The following is a 12,388-nucleotide window of genomic DNA, read 5'->3' as shown; positions in this document are numbered from 1 at the left end:
GAGAGCCATCAAGTTCACGCAAATGGTGGACAGAAGGAAGGCGCTCTCCAGACATGCTGACCCCGGGCTGAGCGGCCCCCCACCATCCTGCTATTTTCTTCGTAAAGAATCACAAATCACACCCGGTTCAGACTATGAAAATTGATCCAGAGCTCTTAGCTCCGTGGTTGGAACCCCCCCCCCCCCCCCAGGTACTTTTTCGGCTCTTTGTTCCATTGTTCCCTGCTGCTTGGTTAGGGTCGGGAGACTCAAGAGCTAAGAGGACTCACCCCCTCCAGAGGGGTACAGGAAGCATCTAATGACTCCGTCACAAATCACATGTACTCCAGCACCCTGACCATGAATGCAACCCCACGACTGGGACTCTAGGAGCTCGTGGTCCTTCGAGGATCGTTAGCCTCTCCCAGGGAGAAGCTGGATTTAAGGAGGTTTATCTACAAAGTGTGAAGCGTCCTGTGACTCACTGCTGCCTCCTTGTGGACATTTGTCTTCAGCAGCGACTTCAACATTGAGAAGGGTTTAAACTCACTGTCCCTGACAGATGGGGATTCCTCTGATATTCAGAGCACACTAGACTAACAGATAAAGTCAAAGTTCACTTGCAGCTGTAAGCCTTCCTGCTCCGTTCCTTCACTGTGTGGTGAAGCCTTTCTTCTACGTGAGAAATGTACCCCGAGGAAAGAGCCGGGTACAAGGACGCATTTCCTGAGTACAATCCATTCCTCAGCAAGGCGACTAAAGTTTATGATGGGACTAATTGAGTCCAGGTCTTCAGCTGCTCTTCCCTGCTAGAGCCTTCTAGTTGAAGTTACTAGTGGCTGTGCCTAGTTTAGAGGATCCGAGGATAGGATTTTCAATGTTGGCCATTGACTGCAGGGTATTTAAGCCTCCATGGTTCTATTAAAAAGGGCTTTGGTACCAGCGATTGGAGGTCTGTGTGTCGGTCTGTCTCTGCGTGTGTTTCCTCAACCTCCAGCCCCTTGCCAGAAGCTCGCGAACTGGGTTCTAGCGCATAGAGCGCAGACGGGGGCCGCAGTGTGCGGCAAGTTTACAGTAAAGCTTCATGTCAGAACGTTTAGGGCTGGAGAGGTGACTCAGCAGTTAATAGTGGGTACTCCCCTCACAAAGTCCCAGCTCACAGCGTCTGTAACTCCAGTTCCAGACGGATCTGACGCCTCTGGCATCTTCTGGCACCTGCACTCCTGTGCACATCCCCCAAACATATATACATAATTAAAAATAAAGCACACCTCAAAAACTTCTTGCCACAAAGAATTCCAGGTGGCAGAGTTCATAATTTCACAATGTGTACGGCAAATATCATCACACCACATTGCTCTCTATAAATGTTATAATATTTCTCAATTAAAAATAAATCAGAATCAGAAATACATCTCAGCAGGTGGAACTGTTTGCCAGCAACTCCTGGAAGGGGCTCTGACTTTCACGTGTGCACTGTGGCATGCCACCCCAACTCCCAAATTAAGTAAAAATGTAGTAAGTTTTAAAATAAAAACGTTTTTAGTGAGAGAAGTTATCTGACTTCCCACTTTCTGTGATTTCAAATATGTACCTTGCCTGTTGGGGAGACATTTCTTCATAAGCATCAGCCTTGACTGTGGCATATACAGATAATATCCCCCACCTCAGTCCGCAGCAGATGTCAGAGCAGAACATCTCCTCCAGGGAGGCACCACACTTTTGAGGCCCTTTCTTTATTGACCTCACACGTCACTTGGCTGTGATCCTGTCCCAGCAACCTCTCCCATCCAACCTGCCACCTGCTTAACAGGGATCCGTGGATTTAATTTCAGGCATTTTCCCCAAAGCGACAGAAGGTAGTCCCAGGTCCTCCAGGCAATCTGTCCCCACCCCATGAGGTGTACAATTGTCCTCCAGGCTCTCTGTCCCCACCCCCTGAGGTATACAAATGTCCTCCAGGCTATCTGTCCCCACCCTGAGGTGTACAATTGTCCCCCATGCTCTGTCCCCACTCTGAGGTGGCAGCTGAGCGCGGAGACTGGAGAGGACACGAGCTCCTTCTATCCTAAAGAGTCATTTATTCACTCATTGATTAGTTTTTCCTTAAGATGGAACTCAAGGTGGATGAAAGCAGACTGGACTAATTGAATCCTGACACATTTATCTTTTACCCATAAAGGGTACCCATTCATTCATTCATTCATTCATTCATTCATTCATTCGTCTAGGGATTCCTTTCCTCCAATGCAGTAAGACCATGGAAAGCCTAAGGAGAAAGCCAAGAGCTTGGTGGTAACCTGTTTTTTACCATACGCCCTGTCCATCCTTTGGTCTCCTGGAGTAATGACCACCCTGCTTCCACGTCCACAGCTCCCTTGCTTTCTTTACAGGTTTGTTGCATATGATTGATTCCCTCAAATACCCTTTCCACCCTTCCCCTCATCCTAAAATGCCATTTTTATTTGAGTTTGCTCCCCCCCCCGTTTGTTTTTGTTTTGTGGAAAGGTCTCACTATTTAGCTCTAATGGTTCTGAAACTTTACTATGCAGGCCAGGCTGGGCTCAAACTCCCAGAGATCCACCTGCCTCTGCCTCCCAAGTGCTGGGATTAAAGAAGGTGTGTACTAGCTAACATTTTACCCAACTGAAATGTTCTATTTTTGTTTATGTGATTCTGGGGAGGGCTGCGTGCCTGGTACATGTGAATGCAAGTGCCCTTGAAGTCCAGAAGGGGCGTTTGAGCTCCTGGAGCTGGAGTGACAGGCACTTGTGAACTTTCTGATGAGGATGCACTGGGAACCAAACTGTTTGCCAGAGTAGTAAGTACACACTCTTAATTGCCACTCCCCTTTCTTGTTTAAAACAGGGTCTCAGGCAGCGGCCCAGGCTGGTCTCAACCCCCCACCATTGCAATCCCCCCACCTCAGATTCCCAAGTGCTGGGATAACAGGCACTAGCTACCATGCCTGGCCTCTCTGTTTTTGTTTGTTTCTTTTGTTTTGGTTTTTGACTTGAGATCACTCTGTGGAGTCTTGTGTTCCTGCACATTGGTGCAGTTACTGCCCTGACGGCTGCTTGTTAGCATTGTGTGGAGTGAAGCCGCCACAGGTGTTCACGCATTCTCCCATCCGAGGACACATGGTGGCTCCTGGCTTTGTTTGTTGCCACTGTGAGCTTTCACACACATGCTTCCTATTGTCCATGTGTAAGAGACATCCTCCATTTCTGCAGCTGAGAGCCCATTATTCAAAGCCAGTTGCAAGTGCTGCCACTGTCTGGTAATAATGAGGAACTGCAGGCTGGGGAGAGGGCTCAGCAGATAAGAGCCCTTTCTACTCTTACAGAAGACCCGAGTTTAATTCCTACTGCCTGTCTTGGGCAACTCCCAACCACCTCTAACCCCAGGCTTCCAAACTCACAAGCAGACACTATCTCCTCACCACATACATGTATGCATACAATATTTAAAAACACACTAAATTGGGCCTGGAGAAATGTTTGGTTTATTATGAGTGCTTCTAACTCACGCAGAGGACCTGGGCTCAGTTCCCAGCCTTTTACATCAGGCAGCTCACAACCACATGTAGTCCCATGAGATCTGGTGCCATCTTCTGGCCTGGCAGGCACCTGCACTCCTGGACCACACATAAACTTATGCGGACATATACACATGAATAAAAATTGATAAAAATAAAATAAATCTTTTTTTTTTTTAATGAAAGTGCAGCCATAGCCGTCACCTGTGGGCTGTGAAGAGCGGGGAGCAGAACATGGCGCACATGGTAAGAGCTCAGCTGGGCCACTCTCGTTGTGAGCTGTGAAGAGCGGGGAGCAGAAACATGATGCACATGGTAAGAGCTCAGCTGGGCCACTCTCACTGTGAGCTGTGAAGAGCGGGGAGCAGAACATGGCGCACATGGTAAGAGCTCAGCTGGGCCACTCTCACTGTGAGCTGTGAAGAGCGGGGAACAGAAACATGATGCACATGGTAAGAGCTCAGCTGGGCCACTCTCACTGTGGGCTGTGAAGAGCGGGGAGCAGAAACATGATGCACATGGTAAGAGCTCAGCTGGGCCACTCTCACTGTGGGCTGTGAAGAGCGGGGAGCTGAAACATGATGCACATGGTAAGAGCTCAGCTGGGCCACTCTCATCCGTCCTCGTTACGGACCCCCAGGTGCTCTCACTACCATGCTAGGCCGTACATTGGACCTGCTACTATAATGCTACATTGGTGCTCTTACTAAAACTCGCAACTGGCAGGAATTTGGGGACCAAGGATAGCATGTGAGAGTCACAGATCAAAGCCTCACTGGGGCCTACGCTTGCTGCTGGAAGTCTCTCTGGTCAGTGCTGGGTGGAAATTGTACTGAGCAGTTAGGACTTACGTATGGATTAACTGAGATAAACCAGGGACTGGTGGAATCGCTCAGTGGGTAAAGACACTTGTCTCTAAGACTGATGGATAAATTGAATTTGATCTTTGCGATTGCCAAGGTGGAAGGGGAAAACTGACTCCTGCAAGTTGTCCTCTATATACACATGCATGCCTTGACATGCGTGTTCTCCTCTGGTATACACATGCATGCCTTGACATGCGTGTTCCCACAAGTGCGCATGCACACACACACACAAGAAAATAAATACATAAATTAAGTGTAAAAAGTGAGATAGTCACGGATTTTTCCTAGAGCCCGTCTCAAAATAGATGCTCAAGACATAGACTGTGTGATTAGACACAATCAGGCACCGTGGGAGTTCCTTCTACAGGCTGAGTGGTCACTGGGTGGGGACAAAGAGAGGAGTTAGTTCACATAGCAAATCTGTCTGGTTAGGCAGGCATCTGCTGGCTAGTTTCATGTCAGCCTGACACAGGCTAGAGTCATTTGGGAAGAGGGAACCTTAACTGAAAAAAAGAAAATCACCCTCACCAGATTGAACCTATAGAGTATTTTCTTGATTAATGATTGATGTGGGGGGCACCTGGGTGGGCCAACCCACTGAGGCAGTGCCAGCCCTGGGCCAGTGATCCTGGATGGTCTAAGGAAACTGGCTGAGCAAGCCATGAGGAGCAAGACGGTAAGCAGCACTCCCCCATGGTCTCTGCATCAGTTCCTGCCTCCAGGTTCCTGCCTTGAGTTCCTGCCCTGGCTGCCCTGGATGATGGGCTACAAGCTGTAAGATTAAATAAATCCTTTCTTCCCCCAGTTGCTTTTGGATATGTTTATCACTCATAGAAATTCTAAGAGAGGGTTTAGGCTTCCCCATAGAGACCTCATATGGATCTTTCTGGAAACACAGACTCCCTAGGCTTTATGACTCAGAATCTCTTGGGAATTTGCCTTGCCATAAACCTCTGGGGTTGGGGTGGGGACTTCAGGCATGAGGAAAGATTTAGGTGTTTGTCACTGTCCCTTTCAGTCAGTGTGCCCTGGAGAGCTGATTTGAAAGGGCCTTTTTATGTTCCTAAGACAAATGAGAGAGGATTTCCCTGAAGAAGGAGAGGGGGCTGAGTGGAATTCAGAACAGAATCTAGACTTCTTAGGAGAGATGGAAATGCATGACTTCATGGCCATAGCTTGCATGTTGTCATACATACATGTACAATGAGGCCTAGATGACCTCACAGGAAGAACATCTGCTTACATGGTACATCAGCTACTCTACTCAGGAGTATAACAAAATGCCTAAGAAGAAGCAACACTAAGGAGGAGGAATTTATCACAGCTTTCAGTTCAAGGGCACACAGTCCTTCATGGAGAGGAAGCCATGGCCACGGGAGCATGTGGAGAGGAAGCCATGGCCACAGGAGTGTGTGGAGAGAAAGCCATGGCCACAGGATTGTGTGGAGAGGAAGCCATGGCCACAGGAGCGTGTGGAGAGGAAGCCATGGCCACAGGAGTGTGTGGAGAGGAAGCCATGGCCACAGGATTGTGTGGAGAGGAAGCCATGGCCACAGGAGCATGTGGAGAGGAAGCCATGGCCACAGGAGCTGGAGAGGTGATGTGGGATTCCCCTCTGTATACTGTGAATACCATTGGTTAATGAATAAAGAAAACTGGCTTGGCCTATTGATAGGGTAGAACTTAGGTAGGCGGGGAAAACTAAACTGAATGCTGGGAGAAGGGAGGTGGAGTCAGGGAGAAGCCATGGAGCCCTGCATGAGACAGACACTGGGAACTTTACCCAGTAAGCCACAGCTCTGTGGTGATACACAGATTACTAGAAATGGGTTAAATTAAGATATAAGTGTTAGCCAATAAGAAACTGGAGCTAATGGGCCAAGCAGTGATTTAAATATAGTTTCTGAGTGATTATTTTGGGTCTGAGCTGCCGGGAGGCCGGGAAACAAACAAGCAGCCTCTTACAACAGAGAGAAAGCCATGGTCACAGGAGTTCAGGGCAGCTGCTCAGCTGCTGCTCCAGGCCATAGGCCTCCTGTTTACTGCCATGTTGCCCACCATGCAGGTTGCCTTGGTCAGGGTGTTTTTACCACACCAGAAGTAAAATAACTAACACACTAAGCTTGGGTTTGAGTCCAGCCTTTTCTAGTTGAGGCTTTGGTGGTGTCACTGACTTCTGTGTCCTCATGACCTTGTCTATAGAATAATCACATTGATAGCATCCATCTACCAGGGTTGTCGCAAGGGCAATGAGTGGTGATATCATATGTCCATCCTAGTTGACAGTCATTGTCAACTAGACACAGCCTAGAGTCACACGATAGTGGAGTCTCAACTGAGGAGCTGCCTAGATCGCACTGGCCTCTGGGACTTCCCTGATTGTTCATTATTGCAGATGAGCATTGCCTGCTGTAGGCTGCACATTTTGTGCTCAGGTCCATGGCCGCATAAGAAAGGTAGATAAGTGTACTGGTTGGTTTCGTGTGTCATCCTGACACAAATTAGAGTCATTAGAGAAGGAGCCTCAGTTGAGGAAATGTCTCCATGAGATCCCGCTGTAAGGCATTTTCTCAATTGATGATCAAAGGGGGAGGGCCAAGCTCATTGTGGGTGGTGCCATCCCCTAGGTTCTACAAGAAAGTAGGTTGAGCAAGCCATGAGGAGAAAGCCAATAAGCAGGACCCTCTGTTGCCTCTGCGTCAACTCCCGTCTCAGGGATCCTGCCCTGCTTGAGTTCCTGTCCTGACTTCCTTTGATGATGAACAGTGATGTGGAAGTGTAAGCCAAATAAACCCTTTTTTCCCCAACTTGCTTCTTGGTCCTGGTGTTTTTGTCAGAGCAATAGAAACCCCAACTAAGACAATAAACGTGCGTCCATGAGTGAGTCAGGACCAGTATTCCTCCATGGTTGCTACCTCAGGTCCACCTTGAGCTCCTGCTCTGACCTCACTCAATGACGCACTGTGAGGTGAAATTGTGAGCCGAATGGACTCCTCCCTGCCCTAAGTTTCTTTTGATTGCAGCATTTATCACAGCAACAGAACGAAACTAGGACAATGACTTAATAAAACGGCTCAGAATAGTCTCTGGTACGGAGACATGAAGCGGAGGTGCTAACCATCTCTTTGGTTTTCATTGCCACCACCACCACCACTGTTACCATCACCATTGCTATCGTCATCACCACCATCATCATCGTCACCATTATCCTCAGATCATAAATCCGCTTGTAGGATTCCTCGAATGATTGGTTAAAATGCAATCAGTACTCTGAAATAAAAGTACAGAAGAATGATAGCAAGGGGCTTTTGCTCCCTAATTGTTTCGAGGGAAAACATAAATCTCAGCAAAATAAAACAGGGAAACTGCTGCCACTTTATCCATTATAATTTCACAGTAACAAGTGTGAGCTGGGTGTGTGGTTCCGAATGTAAAGACCACATTTCCCAGCCTCCCTTTCAACGAGGTGTGGTCACATAACTACATTCTAGCCAATGGGAGTTGCTGTGTCTACCCTTAAAAAGAGAGGAGCAAGCCCTCTCTTTAACCTCCACCTGGATGGAATATATACAGGTTGCTAGGAAGCTAGAGCAGCCATCTTGCCTTAAGTTGGAAACCAAACGCTGGAGGGTGCAGTTCATGGGCCAGAAGAAGCCTGAGGGCCAATGGAGATGCTGAACCCTTCACCCTTCACCCTTGAATGTTTGAGGAAAGAAAAACAAATTTATTTATTTATTTATTTATTTATTTATTTATTTATTTATTTATTTATTTTTGTGCTTGGGATCAAATCCTCAGCCTTGCACCTGGCTCTTCCTGTCACACACACTTCCACTGGGGGATGTCCCCCACCACAATTTGTTTTCCCGTGGCAGCGAATGAGCCCAGGGTCTAAAATGCACTAGGCTAGAAGGCTGCCACTGCTCTGCACCCCAGCTAACCTGATAATTCTTCCACCTCATATATGGCATGGTTAAATGATCTTTTAGTACTAAATAATGTAATTGTTCTGTGTATAAAGAGTGAACATTCTCCTAGGTGGCCTAAAAAAGCGAAGAAATGAGGAAGGATGGGTGAAAGCCTTGTGTAGATGATAAAAAGAGAAGAAACACAGGAAAGAGCCAGGCATAGTGATGTGTAACAGGAGGGCCTGCTCGTTTGGGGGTTTCTGTCCTCCCACCAGGTCCCACAGCCAGCAAGCCCCAAAGAAAATCACACAGAGAGTCTACATAAGTTGTAAACTGATTGGCCCATTAGCTTAGGCTTTGTATTAGCTCTTATAACTTATATAGCCCATTATTCTTATCTATGTTAACCACATGGCTTGTTACCTTTTTCAGTGGGGTAGGTCACCTCTTGCTTCTTAGGTGATTGAGACAGAACTGGGAGGAATTGGCTTCCTCCTTCCAAGAATTCTCCTGTTCTCATAGCCCCACCTCTACTTCCTGTCTGGTTGACCTGCCTATACTTCCTGCCTGGCCAATCAGCGTTTATTTAAAACATGATTGACAGAATACAGACAATTCTCCTGCATCAGTGATGCATGCCTGTAATCAAAGCCTTTGGGATGTAGAGGCAGGAGGACCAAGAGTTCAAGGCTAATCTTGATACATAGTGAGTCTGAGACCAACTTGGGCTATAAGAGAGAGACCCTGTCACAATCAAACAACACATATCACATATATGGACTATATTATATATAACGCATATTTTTATTTTTAATTATGTGAACACGTGTGTGTACTTGTGCACCTTCATGTAGTACCCTGTAGGGGTCAGAAGAGGATGTCAGATTTCCTGAAGCTGGAGTGACAGGCAGTTGTGGGCTGCCTGACATCAGTGCTGGGACTTGAACTCAAAACCTCTGCAAGAGCAGTTTGAGCTCTTAACCATTGAGACATCCCTCTAGCCCAAAAACTCCCTACGTTTTTGTTCCAGGTGGCTCTGTTATCTCCATGCAATTTTGACCATGGAAGGAAGAGGGGCTGAGTCCCAAAAGGACAGGAACTATAGAAGAGAGATTGTTCCTGGTGTCTTTTCTTGGCCTACCCTGAGCTCCCCAATCCTGTAATCTCTGGAAGAATTCAGAGAAGATACACAGAGTGCATTACAATATAAAGTGGAGCGCTCTCCAGGGTGTGAGATAACAAAGGACAAAGGGACCAGCATGCCAACCTGTATCTTTAGGTAATTTTTATACTATTTCTTAAGGTCCCTTGCATAGCCTGCTCCCTGAGGGGTGTTTTCCTGACCAGGAATGGACAGGATCATTATGGTGGACTCTTCTGGGAGGGGGCTGTGGTATGTCTTTATCAAAAAGCCTCAGCCATGTAGCGATCTCATGGCCTTCCACATCCCCAGCTAGGACCAGAGATAGGACTCAGATCCCAGCCTTTAGGCCAGTAACCAGACAGTTTTTGGTTTTCCCTCCTGGCTTTACATGCTGCTGGTACCAAGGGAAGAGGTCCATCTTCAATGACCTTCAAGCCTGCTAATATTTAACTAGTTATCTGACAGAACAGGAGACATAGGGGTGGACTGGAGGGATGAAGGGAGAGGAAGGGAAGAAGTAAGGGGAAGGTGCATAGTTATCTAAAAGTTATTGCTTTAAAATGGAAGGTTTTTAAATTCAGAGGCCTTTACACCTGATATTTTAGAAACATGAAAAGTCTTATTTCGTAGGCATGGGAGGAAAAATTAGTGCCCTCTATGGGGAGAAGGTGATAAGGGACAGAGCCTGTGACAGCCAGGTGAATATCAGTAACATAGTCACATCCAGCCATAACGGAGGTGAGGCCACCATGCAGGGGATGTGGCTGAATACAGGACAGTTTAGTTTAAAGACAAGTTTGGCGGATAGGGCTCTGGTCCCATGGATTGCCCATTTCCTGGGGCCGCAGGGCTGGGTCATGGCTAGATTACAGTGCTGCTCTATCAGCGTGACATCGTAGGCAGCCAGGTAATGAGTGGTTGACTGTGAGACACACTAAATAAAGCCGGCCCAGAATAGTCTTCCTGAGTCTCGCACTGTTTCTCTAAGGTACCCCGTCATTTCAGAACCTCATTGCCACCCTGCAGTTTCCGTGTTATATGAGGCACAGGGAAGGGGCGGTTGAGACTCCATGGGGCAGGACAGAGAGTAGCAAACTGCCCCTTGTGGTTGTGTGGAATTGCTGCTTTCTTCACATGAATGCTGGGGCTGGAAAACATAGCTTCCCTCGGAGCTGGTGGGGTCTTGGAGAATGGAAGTGGGTGACTGTGTACAGGAGGGGATCCTAGGTCTGTGGGCATGAGCTCCCTTGGAGCTCTCTTACTGCCTGATTACAGTCCCCTCCACTCTGTGGACCCCAGGAAGATCATAGGACCAGAAAAGGGACCCAGGGAGAAGGCTCAGTGCCTAAAACGCTTGTCGTGCAAATGTGAGGGTTGGAGTTCGAAACCCTACCACCCAGGTAAACCAGGGTGGGCATGACAACCCACTTGTAACCCCAGCAGTGGAGGCAGGTGGCTCCCCAGGGCAAGCTAGCTAACGAGAAGGGCCAAATCAACAAGCTTTGAGTTACGGAGAGACCTTTAATCTCCTTTTCTATTGTAGGGATAAAACACCCTGACCAAAATGACTTAGGGGAGAAAGGTAATATTTTAGCCCACAGCCCCAGGTCTGTCACAGCAGGGAAGTGACAGCAGCAGCTGCTTGAGGGAGCTGGCCATATCACATCCATCAGCAGCAGGAGACCGACGAGTGCATGCCTGCTTGTGCTTGGCTGGAGATAAAGTGGAGAGGTACCAAGGAAGATACCTAGTGTCGACCTCTGGCCTCTGCATGTATGTACTAGAGGTACACATGTATAACATGTGTAACGCATGTGCAAATACCACATGCAAATGCATGACTGGATTGTGGGGAGTGGAAGAACCCTTAGTGAGTGAACGTGTGTTGTTGACATGGGCATGGCCAGGCCAAAGATTCGAATGCACAGACCCATGGGAAATTGGTAAAGTTGTTCCCTCTATGGTCCGGGCTCAAAGTCGGCAAAGCCTTCCTCTGTCCAAGTATGAGTGCTTACAGACGATTGGTCAGTGGGCACAAAACCCAGCAACTGCAGCTTCCTCCTCCTCCCAGATGCTCACAGCAGGAGACTGCTCCCCTAAAGAGACCTCCTGGCAGGACCAGTTAGCCCCTTCCCCTGTTCTGTACATAATAAACACGCTGAGATTCTGGACTCCACAGTAAGAGGTGCCACTCCACCAGAGTGACCACACCTCCACCTGAATGCAGTGTCCCTGTGTGTGCCCGTGTCTGTCCTTTCTTCATTCTCTCCCTCCTAGTCAGGGCTCCGGGACTCACGCTAAGATTGCCGTGGTAGTAGAAGAGCCTGTCCTTGAGCCAGAGCAGTGTGAATCAGACAATAAGAATTAGCCGTTATTAGTAGAAACTGTTTCTTGCCTTTGCTTATTCATACACATGATGAGCATTTGGTGTGGTTTGATTGACTCGTGGGTGGGCTGCATGCCGAGGCCTTAGTGTCATGGTACTGTGGCAGGGGGAGGGAGGCGGAGGGGTGGGTGGAAAGTCCCTTGTCCGTCTTCCTTCACCTCTGCCTACTCACCCTTCCTGCAGTTGCATTTCCCTGGCCTCCACTCCACCCTCCACTGAGATGGCATTTGAATAGATTCTCGATGGTTTCATACCTCGGATGCCAAGGCCTCTTTTGCATATCTCCCTGGCTCTACTCCTACAGGCTTTAGACTTCTTGGCTCCTGTGGTTCTGGATGTCTGGTCTGGTCATGTTCTGATGGCTTCCTCTTTCCTTACACAGTGCCCCATTTCCATTCTTTACATTTTATTTCCCCTCAGAGTTTTGCCTTCTCTCCCCCCTCCTTTTCTTTCCATAGGCTCACTGGCTGGTTTTAGCCATTTTCATGATTTCAACCCTCTCAGCTCTCCCCCAGGCCCCCAATGCTTAGGATCAGCTAAGCATTTTAGTCTCGGGTATCCTCTAGC

The sequence above is a fragment of the Microtus pennsylvanicus genome, chromosome 11 (assembly GCF_037038515.1).
Source record: "Microtus pennsylvanicus isolate mMicPen1 chromosome 11, mMicPen1.hap1, whole genome shotgun sequence".
In the NCBI taxonomy this organism is placed as follows: domain Eukaryota; kingdom Metazoa; phylum Chordata; class Mammalia; order Rodentia; family Cricetidae; genus Microtus; species Microtus pennsylvanicus.
Note: the sequence above shows the minus strand (reverse complement) of the source record.